General features: G+C 37.6%; 1 pseudogene; it reads left to right on the forward strand.

The window, feature by feature from the left end:
• Positions 1-706: 706 nt before the first annotated feature.
• LOC131490907 (hypoxanthine-guanine phosphoribosyltransferase-like) lies at positions 707-1,512 on the forward strand (annotated as a pseudogene).
• Positions 1,513-12,226: the final 10,714 nt, after the last annotated feature.

Here is a 12,226-nt window from a genome sequence, read left to right on the forward strand (position 1 = left end):
TAGTGCTTTTAGAATGGGCTTAAACTTGGGGCACCTGGGTGGCGCAGTCGGTTAAGCGTCCGACTTCAGCCAGGTCACGATCTCACGGTCCGTGAGTTCGAGCCCCGCGTCAGGCTCTGGGCTGATGGCTCGGAGCCTGGAGCCTGTTTCCGATTCTGTGTCTCCCTCTCTCTCTGCCCCTCCCCCGTTCATGCTCTGTCTCTCTCTGTCCCAAAAATAAATAAAAAACGTTGAAAAAAAATTTAAAAAAAATAGAATGGGCTTAAACTTAAGTGACCATCAACTTAATAAACACTGCCATATGCATAAATCTAATGGCACCCACAAATCAAAAACTGGGAATAGATATGCAAAAAATAGAGAAAGGAATCCAATATATCACCAAAGAATGCCAGCAAACCTTAAGAGAAGCGGAGGAGGAACAGAGAACTACAGAAACATCTCAACAAATTAAAAAAGATTGAAATTATATCATGCATCTTTTCCAGCCACAATGTTATGAAACTAGAAATCAACCACAAGAAAAAGTGTGGAAAGAGCACAAATACATAGAAATTAAATAACATGCCATTAAGCAATGAATGGGGTCAACTCAAAAAATACATGGAGGCAGGGCGGCGGTGGTGGCCGCCTAGAGCGCATGAGCCAGTGGCTCTTACCGCTCTCCCACGGGTCTCCGCCTTCTGCGGAGCCTCCGCCTCCTCCTCTGTTGCGCTTCCGGCTTCCTCCTCCTCAGGCTACTCTCAGCGCATGCGCCCATCGGCTCAGTTATGGCGACCCGCAGCCCCATCGTCGTGGTTAGTGATGATGAACCAGGTTATGACCTAGATTTATTTTGTATACCTCATCATTACGCTGAGGATTTGGAAAAGGCGTTTATTCCTCGTGGACTAATTATGGACAGGACCTAGCGTCTTGCCCGAGACGTGTTGAAGATGGGTGGCCATCACATGGTAGCCCTCTGTGTGCTCAAGGGGGGCTATAAATTCTTCGCAGACCTCCTGGATTACATCAAAGCACTGAACAGAAATAGTGATGGATCCATTCCTATGACTGTAGATTTCATCAGACTGAAGAGCTACTGTAATGACCAGTCAACAGGGGACATAAAAGAAATTGGTGGAGATGATCTCTCAACTTTAACTGGAAAGAATGTCTTGATTGTTGAGGATATAATTGACACTGGCAAAACAATGCAAACCTTGCTCTCCATGGTCAAGCAGCATAATCCAAAGATGGTCAAGGTTGCAAGGCTGCTGGTGAAGAGGACCCCTCGAAGTGTTGCCTATAAACCAGACTTCGTCGGATTTGAAATCCCAGACAAGTTTGTCGTAGGATATGCCCTTGACTGCAATGAATACTTCAGCGACTTGAATCATGTTTGTGTCATTAGTGAGACCGGAAAAGTAAAATACAAAGCCTAAAATGAGATTTCAAGTTGAGTTTGGAAGCGCCTGGAGTCCCCTTGGAATCACCAGTCCCATGTTCTAGTTCTGTGGCCAGCTGCCTAGTAGAGCTTAGTGCCTGTATCTCCTAAGAATTTTATCTGTTTTGTATTTTAGAAATGTCAGTTGTTGAATTCCTGAAGTCTTTATTTGCACTATGAACATACAGACTATCAGTTCCCTTTGGGTGGATTGTTGTTTGACTTGTGAATGAAAAATCTCTTACACCACACCACTATTGAATGAAAATAATGAAATTGTATCTGTAAGAAACATTTGAAAAGAAGATATATTAGTTTTTAATTGGTATTTTAATTTTTATATATTCAGGAAAGAACAGAAGTGATTGAATATTGACAATTATACTACTTTGTATTTAGAAGAGGAAGAAACAGTTTTCATATCAGTGACAGCATCTAAGGTATTGTGTTGGATAAGCCATATGTCCTGGAATTATTTTACTGTTCCAGTAGTATCAACTGTATTTTCTCACTTGTTCAGATGATTTCCAGTGAATTTTTGTCAACAGTTCCTTTTAAATACAAATCAGAAAATTCCAGAAAACTTTACAACATTTTGAATTCTTCAGTGTAAAAATACTTACAATAAAGGCTCTCTTTAAAAAAAAAAATACATGGAGACAAATGAAAGTGAAAACACAACAGTCCAAAAATCTTTGGGATGCAGCAAAAGCTGTATAGCAATACAGGCCTACCTCAAGAAGAAAGAAAAATCTCAAATAAACATCCTGACTTTACATCTAAAGGAGCTAGAAAAAGAAGAACAAACAAAACCTAAAACCAGTAGAAGGAAATAATAAAGACTAGAGAAAAATAAATGAAAAAAAAAACCTCATACAACTCAACAGCAAAAAAACAAAACAAAATAAAACAAAAACACACACACACAAAGAATCCAAATGATCCATTTACAATGGGCAAAGACCCTGAATAGACATTTTTGCAAAGAAGATACTCAAATGGCCAACAGGTGCATGAAAAACTCAATATCATGAATCATCAGGGAAATAAAAACCACAATGATATATAACCTCACACCTGTTTGAATGATTATTATCTAAAAGACAAGAGTTGACAAATGTTGGTGAAGATGTGGAGAAAAGAGAACCCTGTGCACTGTCAGTGAAAATGTAATTTGTGGGGCACTGGGGTGGCTCAGTCGGTTGAATGTCCAACTCTTGATTTCAGCTCAGGTCATAATCTCAGTTTGTGAGATTGAGCCTCCACGTTGGGCTCTGTGCTGACAGCAAGAAGCCTGCTTGGGATTCTCTCTCTCCCTTTCTCTCTCTCTGCCCCTCCCCGGCTTGTGTGTGCATGTGCTCTCGCTCTCTCTCTCTCTCTCTCTCTCTCTCTCAAAATAAATGGATAAACTTAAAAAGAAAGAAAGAAAATATAATTTGGCACAGCCCTACTCTGGACAACAGTAGAGAGGTTCTTCAAAAAATTAAAACTAGAACCACCCTATAACCCAGCAATTCCTCTTCTGGGTAATACCTGAAGAAGAAGAAATCACTATCTGAAAGAGATAATGGTACCCCCATGTTCCTTGCAGCATTGTTCACAATAGCCCAGACATGGAAAAAATCTAAGTTTCTACTGACAGATGAACAAATAAAGAAAAAGTGAAGGAAATTCTGCCATTTGTAACAACATGGATGAACCTTGAGGGCATTATGCTAAGTAAAATAAGTCAGACAGAGAAAAGCAAATACTATATGACCTCATTTATATGTGGAATCTAAAAGAAAACAAAACTGAACTCCTAGAAACAGCAGATGCATATAGGTGGTTGCTGGGAGGATGGGGGAAGTGGGTGAAGGTGGTCAAAGGGTACAGACTTCCAGTTTTAAGATAAACATGTTCTGGGGATGTAATGTACACCATGGGGACTACAGTTAACAATATGATATCATGTATTTGAAAGTTGCTTGGAGAGTAGATCTTAAAAGCTCTCACCAGACACAAACAAATCAGAACTATGTAAGGTAATGGCTGTGTTAACTAATCTTATTGTGGTAATCATTTTGCATTACATACATATGTGAAATCATCACGTTATACACCTTAAAGTTACACAGTGTGATATGTTAACTACATCTCAGTAAAGACAGTAAAATGTTTGCAAATTGGCATAGAAATTAGTACAAGTAATTTTATCTTTTCATTTATGGAATAGATTCCTTACACTTTGAAATGCCTCTCTCCTCTTCCCCCACCCCTTACTCAAATCTTAACAGAGAGTGCCAGTCATAGGAGTTATTAGTGTTTGAATTCTTTGTCGCTCCTCCTTCCAGACCCCTCCCTCTGGGAGGTTATCCATTCCTGACTCACTGATTCAGGTTTGGTTGTATGACTTAACTTGGCCATTGAAATATCAAAGAAAGTAATGCGTCCACCTTTGGGTAGGGCTCTAAGAACCATCACGCAGCCTCCACCTTCTCTTCTCCTGACAAGATCAGATATGACACAATCCAAACTACTTTGTCAGCGTGGGTCCTAAAATTAATAAGTCAGAGCCAAGCTGAACCTGCCCATGATGGACACATAGCGTGAGCAAGAAATCAATGTTCATTGGTATAAAGCTCTGAGTTTCTGGAGATCATTTGTTATTGCAGCATAACTCAAACTGACAGAAAGTGCTAAATTATTTGATATATTATGTTTATATACTATAAATATTATGAGGTGCCTGGGTGGCTCAGTTGGTTAAGCATCCAACTCTTGCTCAGGTTGTGAGATAGACTCCCGAGATGGGCATGGAGCCTGCTTACACTTCTCTCTCTCCCTCTCTTCTGCCTACGTGTGTGTGCGCTCTCTCTCTCTCTCACATAAATAATTAAAATAAATTTTAAATATTAAAACATTATAATAATTATTTTTGAATTGCATAATAAGATCTCTAAATTTTCTGGGCTCTTAATTTTCTGGTAGAGTTCAAAAGAATGGAAATGACAACAGAGTATTCCAAGTGAGTCGGAAAATTCGTGTCACAAACCAATAATTCCCAGATTACTTTTGTCTATGAACCACACCATCAGACTGCATTTATTGCAGATCAGTCAAAGGACTCCGCAGAGCTAGAGGGGCTCTGTTATTTTATAAAAGGAACACTCAGAGAATACTTATTATTAGACTTGTCTACTCAAAGTGTGGGCTGTAAACTTTTTTTCATCGGTCTTTAGTGAGACAAGCCCAGAAATTTGGAGTAAGTGCTTAGAAGCTCTTACAGAAATTTGACATTGCCAGGACATCCAAGCTCAGGACTGGTCGAATTGTCTTGTTAAACAAGGTAACAGAAGAGTGTGTGTGCGTGCTGCCAGATTAGTGTGGTGAGTCACATGTGGCATACTAGGATTGGTCCGCCACGTGTCAGAGATGAGTAATACATACATACACACACACACACATACATACACACATACATACATATAATCTTGGTCCTTCACCACAGATATTTTGAAAAGCACAGCCCTAGAACCTGCTTGGAAATCATCACTTAAAGCAATGGGACCCCCTGGGGATACCTGGGTGGCTCAGTTGGTTAAGCATCCAACTCTTGATTTCGGCTCAAGTCATGATCTCATGATTCGTGGGATCAAGCCCCATGTTGGGCTCTGGGCAGACAGCATGGAGCCCCTCTCCTCTCTCTCTGCCCCTCCCCCGTTCATGTGTGCACACGTGTGCTCTCTCTCCTCTCTCTCTCTCTCTCTCTCTCTCTCAAAACTAAATAAATAAGCATTTAAAGTGATGGGACACCTAACACAGGACCTGAGAAGCACAGGAACATAATACGTAAAATTGAACGGTTTTCTTGGGAAAATGCACCTTCACACTAATAGTCTTCGTGACATTTTCAATACCACTGCAGATTTACAAAGATAGACGGAAGTAATGACATTTCTTAATTACCCACTGTCTGTGCAGCACTGTGTATACAGTTCTCAGGTTACCAAATGTGTGTCATCAAAAACACAAGAGAAGAGAAATCTTCCCTTAGGGGCAATTTTACTCATGGGCGGCCGGGGGGTCGGGGGGGAGGAGGGGAAATCTTTCTCGGCCTTTAGAGGTTGACTTGATCTAAGAAGTAGCTCAACTGTATAATATTCTATACAAATCTGACCTATGGGTCTCTAAAACAGAAATTAAGGTGACAGAGTAAGGAGGGGAAGGAAAGAAAAATGTTAACTATGCTCAACTTTCCTTTGAGATGCTCTGATCTTTCTTTACTTCCCTTCTACCTCTACATGCCTTCTTAGCCAACCTTCTTTCCTTCTATGCTCCCCTCGACTCCCAAAATAAACTAGTCATCAAAATTACTTCATTCCCTCCCTTTTCATTATAGGTTATCTCAGGTATGAAGGAAATAAACTGATCGGATTACTTTATACTCAAGTGTGGATGACTAATGACCTCTTAATCCTCCTGGAGACATCTGTTGTTTTTAGAGAATATACATATTTAAACTCATCAACTTCAGAGGGGGAAGCACAAGAAAACGAAAAGAAAATGTTTGGAAAAATAGATGAAATTATACTAGGTCAAGGAGGCAAGATGACTTCTGAGTCACCTTCTTCCAATCACTTCCTGGTTTTCACCCCTTTTGCTATTTCTTACATAAAATTTTCAAGTTTTTTTCACAGTGACTCTCAACACTAAGAAGAATAGGGGTAGTCATTGGTAGAAAGGAATCCTTTGTACATGAGGTGTAAGTCAGGGAGAGTCTGCATGAATGAGAACTGAGGGAGATAATACACCAATGCTTAGAAGAGAAAACATTTGAAACACCATAGATATTGAAAGCTGAAGGACACCTTGCAGATGATCTAACTCAGTGTATCTCCAAGTGTGGGACACAAAATGCCTTCAGGTGCTGCCTACTGGCTTGCAAATCATTAAATGAAATGGAATCACATAGTGAAGAAATCAGTCATTTTTCAATTAGTTTTCAGGTTTTTACTTTATCAAAGATAATAACTCAGCTGAGGTAGCCCTTAACAGCCCTCTAACTATTGGTTATTTTAATCAAGAGAGGAGGCCTAGGGCTCAGAGTCTCCAATAGGCAATGGTCTCCTTGTAGCATTTAATAAAATTGTTTTGTTTTCACTGTTTTTTGTTTTTTACCAAGATCTTGGAAAGCAGTATTGATTTTCAATTTGTAATCGTAATATTAAGTTTCTTTTAAAATATATTCATTTAGAAAAAAGAAAATGAGTTCAAAGAACACCTTAGGTAAATAGTGTAAGTGGTACTTCGATGTGGAAAAGAATTACGAAAGTGGTATGCATAATCCTGAAGCTGGGAGAACACTAATCTAATTTGATGAACTTCACACTTGAATTTAAAAACAATGAGAAAGGAATGCCTCGGAGGCTCAGTCAGTTAAGCGTCCAACTTCAGCTCAAGTCACAATCTCATGGTTTGTGAGTTCAAGCCCCACATCAAGCTCTGTGAGCCTTCCTGGGATTCTCTCTCTCCCTCTCTCTGCCCTTCTCCCACTTGGCGCTCTCAAAGCTCTCTCTCAAAATAAATAAACCTTAAAAAATAAACAAATAACAATTTTAAAAATGAAACAAAACGGATGAGAGAGATACGCATGCATGTGGGGTGAACATACACGGTGTTAAGATAAAACATAAACCTGTCACTTGTAGGTAGTATAGGTAGTTAACTCCTCCGAACAGACAGACGCATTTGCAGAAACTGTAAAAGGATGAGGCCATCAGGTTAGAGCTCACAAGCTTCAGTGACACATCTCTTAGGAACCTCTGTTTCTACCTGCATATTCAACCCACAGCATTACCAGAATCAGGGCATTTTTCCACCACTTCCTCCTATAAGACAATCCTTGGGGATTTCCCACCATTTACAGATCTTTCACGCATTTTTTGGTTTGTGACCAGAAAGGATAATCCTATAAGATGAATACAGAAAATTTACATATAGCATTGTATACATTTATAGAATAAATAATGGTAATAAATGGCAATTCAGCATGATCTGGATTAATTCAGATGTTGCCAGGAACTATGGACATACAGTATGCATTTACTCTGAGTCAGCATGCGAGAACTGTAACCATTAATGTAAAATAGCTTTGGTTGAGCTCAACAAATGTTTATTAAATGCCAATAATGTTTAATAAACACCAGGAATTATGCTACGTGTTAAGGAATCATGATCAAAAAGATTCAGGCCCTGCCTTCAAGGCATCCACAGTTGTATAAACTAAGAATGAGCCATAGTATATTTATGAATTTTGTCATAATTTATATAAACAGTTTTACTTTGAATTACTTTATTTAATACTTATAGAAACATTTTGATGAAAGATTTTATTGTCATCTCCATTTTATAGACAAGGAAACTTATGCTTAATCAAGTTGAATTGCCCAAGATCATTATTTGCAGTATTAGTAAGCAACAGAGAAAAGCTTTCAACGCAGGAATCCTGCCTGCATATCAGTACTCTTCTGGCAATATCAGCCACCCAAAATTATTCTTCTCAGATTTCTGCTTCTGGCTGTAATGAAGTAGCATGTGCTCCCGCTGAGAACAACTTGAAAAGCCGGAAAAAATACAAAAACGAAATCTATTTGAAGGCATTAAATCTATTTGACATCATTAGAAAATTGCCTTAACAGCTAGGATTTGAGTACAAGATGACAGAGGGGAGGGAATCTGAAAAATGAGCCCTACCCAACAGAAAAACAATGCAGAAAATCAATGAACCCAAAAGCTTGTTCTAGGGCGGGGCGGGGGGGGGGGGGGGGAAGGGGGATGTGATGCTAAAATTCACAAGTTCCTACCCAAAGTGATGAAGAAAAATATGAAGAGAAGATACAGGTCACCAATATCAGGACTGAAAGAGAAGACATCATTCTAGACCTGAAATACACTAAGGATAGAAGGGTATATTGCTAACAACTTTATGCCAATAAATTTTGACTACTTAGATGAGATGGACACATTCATAGAAAGATACAGATTATCAAAAACTGACAGAACAAAAAACAGAAAACTTGAACAGCCTAGTATCAACTAAAGAAACTTAACTCACTGTTAACAACTTCCAAAAGAAACTCCAGGCCCAGAACACTTCACTGGTGAATTCCATCCAACATCTAAGGAAGAAATAACACCAAACCTACACATACTTTTTCAGAAAACAGACAAAGAAGAAACACCAAATCATTTTAGGAGGCCAGTTTTCTGATTCCGAAACCTGACAAATACATTAAAACCAAATAGAATTATAGAATATTATCCCTCATAGCACAGATGTAAAGTTTAACAAAACATTAGCAAATTTAATCCAATAATTTATATCTAATATATTGGATAATATATACCCTATATTGACAATGGATCATGATCAATGATCTTGGGGATGCAGGTTGGTGTATCATTTAAGTCCCATTCAGAGTCCAGAGTGCTCAAGACCCAATCAGTAGAGAGAAATCACATAGTAACTAAAAGGGAGAAAGTTTGATAGAAAGAGCTACTGATTTCAACAAAGGAGTAACTACAGAGACATAAAGACAATGCTACAGAACGCACTAACCCTGAGGAAAAGTACCCAAGGAAAAACAAGCTTAGAAGAGAGCCTTCATCCCAAGGCTGGGATGCAGACCTAACTGGAAAAGATGTGGTTATAGACTACGGGATGATGAAAAGGTTCTCTGGGTGGCCCAAGTAGTAACTGGTCCACAGGCATCAGACAAGCAAGGAACACACTTCCAAGGTCCGGGTGGGCCAGAGCTGGTGTGTGGGCATGAAGTGTTTGCACTGGGCCATGGTAGGGGCTGAGATGAGAACAAATTAATTCTTTGAAAGTCTAAGTGAAACAAAGACATTTCCAGACCAAAAAAAAAAAAGGTAATTCATTGCCATAGACCAACCTTATAAGAACTATTAAAGGGAATTCTTCAGGAAAAAGAAAAATGATCCCAAACAGACATACAGAATTTAGGAAGGGATTAAGAGCACCAGAAAAGGGAAACATGTAAGTAAACCTAAATGAATGTTGACTGTATGAAGAAAACACTAATATTATCACTACTAATTCTGTCTTGTATCTGTATCAAGTTAAAATGCGTAACAACATAAACATCAAAGGTAGAGGTTATATGTTCCAAGTTCCTGCCGTTATGTGAAAGCATCAATTTATATTAGGTACTAGCAATTAAAAAATAAGTGCAGCAATAATTTCCAGAAATAAAGAAAGTATAAAGAACAAGTTGACTGGAATGATAAAAAAAAAAATTAAGCCAAAAAGTAACAAAGTAAGTAGTAAAATAAAAGCAAGTAATAAAAGAAGAAAAAGGAGCATAAAACAGGTAAGACAAACATTAAGTTGATAGAATTCAAAATATATCAGCAACTGAATTAAGCAGAAATAAATTACTCAATGTAAGAACCAAGATTTTCAAAGTGAAAATGAAATCAAAGCCAACTGTTTCCTACTTTCAAAAAGACACTTTAAACAATAAGGACACAGAAGTTTTAAACATATGGAAAATTATATATCATGAAGACACTAATCAAAACAAAGGTAGTATAACTACCCATATATTAGAAAAGAAGACTTTTATACAGAAAGCATTACTAAAGATAAAGAGTGATATTTCATGAAATAAAAGTGTCCCCTTCTCCTTTCTGTAAGAGTCTGTAAGGCTGAGTATATATAATGATTCTATAACCTGCATCCTCTAATAATTCCTCAATCTCTGCAAACTCCTTTTAACAATGCTAAACTTGTCAACTCTCCAGAATGATTCCTAAATCTGTGCAGCCAGTTTTTCTGTGAGCTGCTCTAAAATCATGTCTTACATAAAGTTGACTTCTAACAGATTGAACAAATCTGAATACAAATAAGAAACTCACCAATATCAGATGACAGGCGGACACACCACTGTCTCTCACTGGAAGCTGTGGAAAGTAAGTTGTAGACTCGTGTCAGTGAGAAGAAGTTCCACCAGCACCTCACCCAGCTTCCCAGGAATCAGCCTAAAGCCAAACTGTACATAGGCTCATAGTAGTCCTTCTACAGTGCTTATCTCCTCAGTGACCGTGGATCTACCAGATACCACAAAGCCCAGGAAATACCTCAATATTCCACGTGGAGCTCAACTAGCAATGGGCAGTCTGGATTGGTCATTTATAGCAGTTATGGCAGGGGATGATTTGTAAATGAGATGTGCTTCTCTCAAAAAAAAAAAGTATTATAGTAAGGTATATATCATGAAAACACGAATTAAAATAAAGGTGGCATGACTATACTAGTATTAGAAAAAAAAGAAGACTTTTAGATAACAGGCATTACTATGGATTAAGAATGGTTTTTCATAAAAATAAAAGTGTCAATACAACACAAAATTATCTATTCTAAAATTGTATGCATCTAATAACACAGTTCAGAAATACATAGAGCAAAACCTGACAGCACTAAAAGAAGAAATAGACAAATCCACAGTTACAATAGATTTTAACTTCATCTCTTAGTAACTTAAAGAATAAACAAGACCTTTTGGGATGAGCACTGGGTGTTGTATGGAAACCAATTTGACAATAAACTTCATATATTGAAAAAAAATTAAAAAATAAAAAAAAGAATAAACAAGAAAAAAATCTGTAAATATATAGAAGATCTAGATAACCTGATTAAGAAACTTCCTATAGTTAACATATACAAAACACAGAACCAAACAATGGCAGAATACTTATTATTTTCAAGGCATAGGGAACACTTATCAAAATTGCCTATATGGTAAGCCATAAAATATGCATTAAAATTTTTCAAATATCAAAATAATTCAGAACGTTTTATGAATTCAGTGGAATTCAGCTAGAAAATAAACAAAAGGTTATCTAGTAAATTCTTCCAAACATTTAAAAGGAAAAAAGAACAAATATTATACGAATTCTTCCAGAGAAAGAAAACCAATGCAAATTTTTAACTAAGTCCTAAAGCCTGCAAAATCTTTATAGCCTAATCTAACAAGGGCATTGTAGGACAATAAAGTAATATGCTAGTATATGGCTCATGAACCTAGAAGCAAAATTCATTTTTAAAGTTAACAAATTTAATCCAGAAAAAAAACATAAGAAGTATAATACATCATGACCAAGTTGGGCTTATTCCAGGATTACAAGTGTTTAACATTCAATTATAATTACCATACTTCACCACATTGACAGAAAAAGAGGGAAAATCATATAATTATCACTATAGATGCAAAAAAAGCACAGTTGATATAATTCAGCACCCATTTATTTCTTATTTTTATTTTTTTAACATTTATTTATGAGACAGAGAGAGACAGAGTATGAACGGAGGAGGGTCCAAGAGAGAGGGAGACACAGAATCGGAAACAGACTCCAGGCTCTGAGCTGTCAGCACAGAGCCCGATGCGGGGCTCAAACTCACGGACAGCAAGATCATGACCTGAGCCGAAGTCGGACGCCCAACCGACTGAGCCACCCAGGCGCCCCTCAGCACCCATTTATTAAGAAAACTCTTAGCTAACTAGAAGGAGCTCTCATAATCTGATAAGGAGGAGTTCACATCTTATTTAAGGTAAAATATTTAAAGCTTTCCTCCTAAGACTGGGAAGAAGACATGAATGTCTATGGTCACCACATCTACTCAATGTTTTAACCAGACAAGAAAAGAAATGGAACAGAAGGGATTTTAAAAAGGCCTAAAATTGTCATTATTTACAAATAACATATTTGTGTATCTAGAAAATAAAAAATAATACA

Source organism: Neofelis nebulosa, chromosome 12, assembly GCF_028018385.1.
Source record: "Neofelis nebulosa isolate mNeoNeb1 chromosome 12, mNeoNeb1.pri, whole genome shotgun sequence".
In the NCBI taxonomy this organism is placed as follows: Eukaryota; Metazoa; Chordata; class Mammalia; order Carnivora; family Felidae; genus Neofelis; species Neofelis nebulosa.